The sequence below is a fragment of the Cucurbita moschata genome, unplaced genomic scaffold (genome assembly GCF_002738365.1).
Source record: "Cucurbita moschata cultivar Rifu unplaced genomic scaffold, Cmos_1.0 Cmo_Scf00053, whole genome shotgun sequence".
Taxonomy (NCBI): domain Eukaryota; kingdom Viridiplantae; phylum Streptophyta; class Magnoliopsida; order Cucurbitales; family Cucurbitaceae; genus Cucurbita; species Cucurbita moschata.
In genome coordinates this window covers 1,473,445-1,483,277 of record NW_019268569.1, presented here as the reverse complement: position 1 = coordinate 1,483,277, position 9,833 = coordinate 1,473,445, and positions in this window count along the sequence as shown.

Sequence of the window (9,833 nt, the reverse complement as noted above, 5' to 3'; positions counted from 1 at the left end):
TTGAGATTCGAATCACTCCACAAGCAAGATTGATCATGTCGAGCTTGAATGATTCTACATGCAACCTAAACTACATAGAGTTGCAAAGAAACTTAGCCATTGGCTAAAGAAAAGCACAAATGCTTCTTTTAATATATCTTCTAAGTCTTACTTACAAATACAACATAGATGGCTTTATATAGCCTCAAAATGAAACTATTAAAGGCATTCCAAAAGTTGTAACATTCACACTTTATGGCCATAATTAGCCATTATGTAAATGTAACCGAAATTAAATAAAAAGTCTTAAAACACAATAACTCTAAATTATAACCCACCCAAAATTTACAACAATCAAACTTTATTCTTCTTCAATGTAGCATGAATTGAAACATCTTTTGATAATTTTGACAACCTTTTCTTCACATCTTCATTGAAGCATATTGTATGATTGATGTCTCTTGGTTCATATCATTCTCCACTTCTTCAAGAGGATTCGTCCTCGAATCTATTTGTGAAACTTTGCTGCAAAAAATAAGTTATGGAAATACAAAGGACCTCACAACACTCTCTCACGTGTATACACTCAAGGAATTTTAGGCCACTCTGTTTGCACTCATTTACACAAATGAAGCTCTCATTCTCACCTCTCAAAATTTTAAATAGAGCAAAGATTGAATTTTGAACTTTGGGTCGATTAAAAACTAAAAAGATGAAAATAAATAAAAATCAAATTGAGAAGAAACGCAAAGGAAACATATATCCGATCTTGAGCCTGAAGCTCTGATACCAAATGATAAGATAAGGAATCAACTACAAGGGGAATAAGATTCGGATTACCTTGTTGATCGAATATCTCAAGCCAAGAACACTTTGTTTGAGATTCGAATCACTCCAGAAGCAAGATCGATCATGTCTAGCTTCAATGATTCTAGTTGATCAAATATCTCAAGACAAGAACACTTGATTGAGATTCGAATCACTCCACAAGCAAGATTGATCATGTCGAGCTTGAATGATTCTACATGCAACCTAAACTACATAGAGTTGCAAAGAAACTTAGCCATTGGCTAAAGAAAAGCACAAATGCTTCTTTTAATATATCTTCTAAGTCTTACTTACAAATACAACATAGATGGCTTTATATAGCCTCAAAATGAAACTATTAAAGGCATTCCAAAAGTTGTAACATTCACACTTTATGGCCATAATTAGCCATTATGTAAATGTAACCGAAATTAAATAAAAAGTCTTAAAACACAATAACTCTAAATTATAACCCACCCAAAATTTACAACAATCAAACTTTATTCTTCTTCAATGTAGCATGAATTGAAACATCTTTTGATAATTTTGACAACCTTTTCTTCACATCTTCATTGAAGCATATTGTATGAATGATGTCTCTTGGTTCATATCATTCTCCGCTTCTTCAAGAGGATTCGTCCTCGAATCTATTTGTGAAACTTTGCTGCAAAAAATAAGTTATGGAAATACAAAGGACCTCACAACACTCTCTCACGTGTATACACTCAAGGAATTTTAGGCCACTCTGTTTGCACTCATTTACACAAATGAAGCTCTCATTCTCACCTCTCAAAATTTTAAATAGAGCAAAGATTGAATTTTGAACTTTGGGTCGATTAAAAACTAAAAAGATGAAAATAAATAAAAATCAAATTGAGAAGAAACGCAAAGGAAACATATATCCGATCTTGAGCCTGAAGCTCTGATACCAAATGATAAGATAAGGAATCAATACAAGGGGAATAAGATTCGGATTACCTTGTTGATCGAATATCTCAAGCCAAGAACACTTTGTTTGAGATTCGAATCACTCCAGAAGCAAGATCGATCATGTCTAGCTTCAATGATTCTTGTTGATCAAATATCTCAAGACAAGAACACTTGATTGAGATTCGAATCACTCCACAAGCAAGATTGATCATGTCGAGCTTGAATGATTCTACATGCAACCTAAACTACATAGAGTTGCAAAGAAACTTAGCCATTGGCTAAAGAAAAGCACAAATGCTTCTTTTAATATATCTTCTAAGTCTTACTTACAAATACAACATACATGGCTTTATATAGCCTCAAAATGAAACTATTAAAGGCATTCCAAAAGTTGTAACATTCACACTTTATGGCCATAATTAGCCATTATGTAAATGTAACCGAAATTAAATAAAAAGTCTTAAAACACAATAACTCTAAATTATAACCCACCCAAAATTTACAACAATCAAACTTTATTCTTCTTCAATGTAGCATGAATTGAAACATCTTTTGATAATTTTGACAACCTTTTCTTCACATCTTCATTGAAGCATATTGTATGATTGATGTCTCTTGGTTCATATCATTCTCCACTTCTTCAAGAGGATTCGTCCTCGAATCTATTTGTGAAACTTTGCTGCAAAAAATAAGTTATGGAAATACAAAGGACCTCACAACACTCTCTCACGTGTATACACTCAAGGAATTTTAGGCCACTCTGTTTGCACTCATTTACACAAATGAAGCTCTCATTCTCACCTCTCAAAATTGTAAATATAGCGAAGATTGAATTTTGAACTTTGGGTCGATTAAAAACTAAAAAGATGAAAATAAATAAAAATCAAATTGAAAAGAAACGCAAAGGAAACATATATCCGATCTTGAGCCTGAAGCTCTGATACCAAATGATAAGATAAGGAATCAACTACAAGGGGAATAAGATTCGGATTACCTTGTTGATCGAATATCTCAAGTCAAGAACACTTTGTTTGAGATTCGAATCACTCCAGAAGCAAGATCGATCATCTCTAGCTTCAATGATTCTAGTTGATCAAATATCTCAAGACAAGAACACTTGATTGAGATTCGAATCACTCCACAAGCAAGATTGATCATGTCGAGCTTGAATGATTCTACATGCAACCTAAACTACATAGAGTTGCAAAGAAACTTAGCCATTGGCTAAAGAAAAGCACAAATGCTTCTTTTAATATATCTTCTAAGTCTTCCTTACAAATACAACATACATGGCTTTATATAGCCTCAAAATGAAAGCATTCCAAAAGTTGTAACATTCATACTTAATGACCATAATTAGCCATTATGTAAATGTAACCGAAATTAAATAAAATGTCTTAAAAAACAATAACTCTAAATTACTCTAAATTGTAACCCACCCAAACTTTATAACCATCAAACTTCATTCCTCTTCAATGTGACATGAATTGCAACCTCTTTTGATAATTTTGACAACATTTTCTTCACATCTTCATTGAAGTATATTGTATGAATGATGTCTCTTGGTTCATATCATTCTCCGCTTCTTCAAGAGGATTCGTCCTCGAATCTATTTGTGAAACTTTGCTGCAAAACATAAGATATGAAAATACAAAGGCCCTCACAACAATCTCTCATGTGTATACAACACTCAAGGATTTTTTTTTAGGCCACTCTGTTTACACAAATGAAGCTACTTCATTTGTGTAAACAGAGTGGCCTAAAAAAAAATCCTTGAGTGTTGTATACACATGAGAGATTGTTGTGAGGGCCTTTGTATTTTCATATCTTATGTTTTGCAGCAAAGTTTCACAAATAGATTCGAGGACGAATCCTCTTGAAGAAGCGGAGAATGATATGAACCAAGAGACATCATTCATACAATATACTTCAATGAAGATGTGAAGAAAATGTTGTCAAAATTATCAAAAGAGGTTGCAATTCATGTCACATTGAAGAGGAATGAAGTTTGATGGTTATAAAGTTTGGGTGGGTTACAATTTAGAGTAATTTAGAGTTATTGTTTTTTAAGACATTTTATTTAATTTCGGTTACATTTACATAATGGCTAATTATGGTCATTAAGTATGAATGTTACAACTTTTGGAATGCTTTCATTTTGAGGCTATATAAAGCCATGTATGTTGTATTTGTAAGGAAGACTTAGAAGATATATTAAAAGAAGCATTTGTGCTTTTCTTTAGCCAATGGCTAAGTTTCTTTGCAACTCTATGTAGTTTAGGTTGCATGTAGAATCATTCAAGCTCGACATGATCAATCTTGCTTGTGGAGTGATTCGAATCTCAATCAAGTGTTCTTGTCTTGAGATATTTGATCAACTAGAATCATTGAAGCTAGAGATGATCGATCTTGCTTCTGGAGTGATTCGAATCTCAAACAAAGTGTTCTTGACTTGAGATATTCGATCAACAAGGTAATCCGAATCTTATTCCCCTTGTAGTTGATTCCTTATCTTATCATTTACTCTATGTAGTTTAGGTTGCATGTAGAATCATTCAAGCTAGACATGATCGATCTTGCTTCTGGAGTGATTCGAATCTCAAACAAAGTGTTCTTGGCTTGAGATATTCGATCGACAAGGTAATCCGAATCTTATTCCCCTTGTATTGATTCCTTATCATATCACTTCCAAACCAATTTTGGGCAGAAGCCGTAGCAACATCTGTTTATCTATTAAACATCTCACCAACAAAGGCAGTTATGAATCGAACTCCTTATGAAGCATGGCATGGAAGAAAACCATCTGTAAGTCATTTACGAATCTTTGGTTGTGTTACTTATGCTTTGAAACATCCTCAAATTCGTCAAAAGCTTGATGAAAAATCTGAAAAATGCATTTTCATTGGCTATTGTACTCAATCAAAGACATATAAATTATACAACCCCATCAATGAAAAGATTTTAGTTAGAAGGGATGTAATATTTAATGAAAATGTGAGTTGGGATTGGAGTAAAGAACCGGAGCAGCAAAAGATTACAGTTGAAGTTTCCCCAAATGAAGAGACAAGGGTCAACTCTAGTGCATCTCCTAGTGCATCAACTGCAACACAAAGTGTGTCAAATTCATCATCTTCAAAATCACTGAACAACAATTCTTCTCTCCAAGAACTTTCAGATGAGACACCTCCAAGGAAGTATAAATCTTTAGCTGACATATATGCATCATGTCAATTTTCTCTTACTGTTTCAGACCCTATGAATTATGAAGAAGCAACTGAAAAAGAAGACGGGAAGAAAGCCATGGCAGTAGAGATGCAGTCCTTTAAGAAAGATGAAACATGGGATATGGTTGACCTACCAGACGAAAAATTTTATGGAGATTTACAAGAAGAGGTTTATGTAACACTGCTAGAGGGATTCATAAAAAAAGACAAAGAAACAAAGGTATACAAGCTGAGACAGGCAATGTACGGGTTAAAGCAGACATACTTATGAAGGCCTTGTCAAAAGAAAAGCTCTGTACTTGACATCTGCAACTTTGAATCAAGAGGGAGTGTTGAGATATGATTCAAAGTATTCAAGAAGTAGTTGAGATATGATTCAGATATTCAAACTACAAAGATTTTAGGAGATTTTAGGAGATTGTTAGTAGATTTGAATTTATCAAGATTTGCATGATTTACTATTTCTGGTCCAATGTATTAGCTATAAATATTGGAATTGTGTAACCCTCTATGCATCGAGTAAGTAGACAATAATAAAGCACTGCAGCATTCATCTATTTTATCTATTCTTATATCTTTCACTATCTCTTTTTCCAACATGTCCAAGGCTTCATGCATTTCAAGTAACATAGTCTGAAAACCTACATCCAAGGCTTCTTACGTAAGAAACGATGTAGTCTAATTCTGCATCAAGGGCTTGCCCTATGATACAGTCTGAATACCTATGCCCAAGGCTTCATGCGTTCCAAGCAGCATAGTCCGAATACCTACGCTCAAGGCTTCATGCGTTCCAAGAAGCGTAGTCTGAAATCCTGCACCCAGTGCTTGCCCTATGTTACAACATGAATACCTATGCCCAAGACTTCATGCATCCCAAGCGGCATAATCTGAATACTTACAGTGTATTTCGAGTCAAGAACATGTTGTACCATGGGAGGTCTTATGATTTTTTTCTTGAGTTTCCGAGTTTTAAGACCTTGGTCCCCTTATCCTTGAGTGGTACGTAGCATTTTTCTTGCTTTGGTAGTAGCTTGTATGGTATTGTTCTTGGTTCTCAATCTTGTAAGTTTCCAATGTTCATAATTCCTTGAGACATAAGTTGCATCCGTAAACATATGAATCCATCGTAATAACAAGCATTAGTTGTTCTACAAGGTCATAGATTCATAATGCATTCCTTAGAGGGTTCAAGAAGGGTCTTGAGTCTTGAGGTGTTTCCTTTAGGTGTTTCTTTGGTCCTAATTTGCTTTAGGTTCCATGCTTGCTCTAATCAACTTGAACTCTTGAACATACCTTGTTGCCTTTAGGAATAGGCCTTATAAGAATTAGCAAGTCATTTGGAGGACGTATAGACCTTGAATTTAAATAAGCACTAGGGGCATTTTTGTCATTTTACCTTTTATTGTTCCAATGGCTTTCAAACTTCTCCACATCACCAGACATCACATGATAAGGTCTACCACGGAATTTAATAACATTTGGAGGTCCTCTAGGTCATGAACCGTAGGTAGACATCCTTAGGGGCAATATGGTCATTTTGCACCATTTCTTGGTTTACCTACCTATCCTTATCCAATGACCACCAAATTTCATATATAACCTCCACATGCTATAATATGCGCAGCATTAAAATTTCATAGGCAGCAAAGTTCATCTAGTTTGTTATTTTAATGTTACTTCAATCCGGAGCAATTTGATCGGTTCAGTGCTTTAACTCATGGTTCTTTGAGATTTTCTTTTATATATCCTTAATCCATACTTGGTTTAGGATTCATGTGGAAATCCAAGCGATTCCAACAAATATTTTCTAAGAAAAGTCCGAGGTGGCTACTTACCTCATCATCTGTGTTCGGGACATCCAATTCTTGAGCTTTCGGTTTCTGAATTATTCCGATTTATTTTTACTAGATTCCTCTTTGAGTCTAGTTTTAGTAACCATAAAGAAATTCATGAGAACCGGCCTGAAAGGGGTCCAAATCGATCAAAAAGTGTAGAAATGTCAACATATGGCTACCTTTGACTTTTATTGGTCAAAGTTTGACCTTTGACTTTGGACTTCATCTTCTTCATTAGTTGCTGGAAAAGTCACGGTTTTTTCCTTATCATACTCCTCATGTTTTGCCTCTTATGGGATAAATTTCTTCACAAAATGTTTAGATGAAGTTTTAAGGAAGAAGTATGGGCCAATTTCATACCTTGTCGTGGTCTGTAGCTTGAGTTATAACCTTTCAAAGTTTACAGGAAAACATGTTTCTCGTCTTTTTTCGGGACAGCCGATTTTAGAGCTTTTCGTTGCCCAATTCCTTCACGAAACTCGTTGGAAATCCCATATGGAATGTGTAGGAGTTGGTAAGATGGAAAATGATTAACCACAACCCTCGAATTTGGAAGAAATTTGTGGAAGAAAAATCCATAATCTAAAAGCTTTTAACTCGAATTTTAGGAATCATCACTCGATTCTTGTCTTGAAACATTGCCCATAACTTCTTATTTATAGATCAAGTTTGCACTGCCATTGATTGTTCTAGAATTGTGGTGAACTTTCTCGTTTTTTATTTATCTAAAATTTAAGTGGAAGTATCTAAAATGATGAAGGTGCTACCGTCATTGGTTTCCAACTTTAACCATTGGATCTACACAACCTTGAGCTTATTAAACGTATCAAAATAGCAGCTCAATCCAACGATTGGAAGTGAATATACGATTGATTTTCTTCTGCTGGACGGTTCTGGAACCAAATCTGGTTGCATATTTTCTTTAATTACAGTTTTGTAATTAAGTGGAACGTTAGGGGTATTTTTGGTAATTTGTCACATTCGGAATATTTTATTATTATTTTTCTCGAAACATCCATAATTTTTCTTAAAATCCTTAATCCCTGATGTTGCTTGTCAACCCTTCTCGACCATCTTAAAATTCCTTCTAGATAAGGAATTAAAAATCGAGAAAGATCCTCGATAATTGAAAAAATGACCTTTTTGCCCTTTTCGCCCACTTTTTCCTTTCCCATCTTTGTCCAACCGCCTTAAATTCTTAAAATTACTTCTAACCTTGTAGAAATGACTTGCTTAAGACTCTTGTCCTTGTTTGCTTGATCCTCTTAATTTCAAGTTCTTGAATCCTTTGGATCTTACATGGGGTGCCGGTTCTTATTGGAGCAAATTTCCTTTATTTTTTTGGGTGTTACATCATATTTCATCACTTGGCTCCCCAAATCATATTTATCAATCACATTTTTATACATGATCCCAAGATGAATTCGTTAACTCTTTACTAGTCTCTATGTCGTACATTATCATGAATACATGATCCTAAGATGAATTGGTCCTCTCTTTCTTATAACATTTTCCACACTACACCAAACATAATTATTTGATTCATAAGCATCGTAAACAAAACCTTAAACCAAACCACCACCAAGAGATCTGGATCAGCTACATAAGGTTCATTTGAAATAGTTCTTGCTTTCTTTTATTAAATGACAGAACAATTTGATAACTATTTGAAAACCCCATTTATTGTTCTTTCTAATCCAAAATGGATTAGAAATTTTGGAAACTCCTCGTTCTCAATTTGTTTAAAAAAATAATGAACCTTTAAATTGTTATTTTACCATCTACGATCGAGTTGCGAAATGCCTTCTTAGGGTAAGTCCGTATTTCCCTCCTCTAATATGTCATTTCTCGAGGAAAATGTATATATTATTACCTTATGACGTAATGTAAAGTGCCTTTTATATCATATATTTGTATTATCATTTCCTTATATAAACCCGACATTTTCTATTCATTTCTCTCAAAGTTGGGAACTTAAATAAATGGGACTACTCCCCCGTGACTGTCTTCTAATAACAACTGGTTGTGAACTTGATTCGATGGACCTCCCTGTACATTGTGTTAGCATTTTCGAATACTGTCACAGTCGTACATTTTCAACCATACAAAGGTCACGATTTTGATTGAAATGGACCATCATGTCCAGGACATATTCTCTAACTGAGGTCCCTTCTTTCATACGACAGTTGTAAATGTATTTTATTGGTTCATGTCTAAGGGAGAAGGACGATTTTCCAAACATCCCTTTTAGAGATTCCATAATCTCTTTTGCAGTACCCATAACATCGTGTTTCTTAGCCAAAACATCAGATATACTGGCTAGAATGTACACTCGGGCTTTGTCATTTGCCTTTATCCATCTGTCATATGCATCCCGAACTGTTCGGTTTGCATTTGAGCTGGGGTTTGGAGGACACCTGATAAGATAAGGAATCACTACAAGGAGAGTAAGATTCGGATTACCTTGTTGATCGAATATCTCAAGCAAAGAACACTTGTTTGAGATTCGAATCACTCCACAAGCAAGATCGATCATGTCTAGCTTGAATGATTCTTGTTGATCAAATATCTCAAACACTTGTTTGAGATTCGAATCACTCCACAAGCAAGATTGATCATGTCGAGCTTGAATGATTCTACATGCAATCTAAACTACATAGAATTGCAAAGAAAATTAGCCATTGGCTAAAGAAAAGCACAAATGCTTCTTTTACTATATTTTTCAAGTCTCCCTTACAAATACAACATACATGGCTTTATATAGCCTAAAAAATGAAACTACTAAAGGTATTCCAAAAGTTGTAACATTCCTACTTTATGGCCATAATTAGCCATTATGTAAATGTAACCGAAATTAAATAACAAGTCTTAAAATACAATAACTCTAAATTACTCTAAATTGTAACCCACCCAAGGGATATGGAAATCAACCCAAGGGAAAGTATGGAACGGATTACCTTGATGATCAAGATCAAGAGTAAAGAAAACTCGTTTCTAAACTCGTGATTCGAATCACTCCACAAGAGGTTTGATCAATACCACTTGAATGACTCTACAT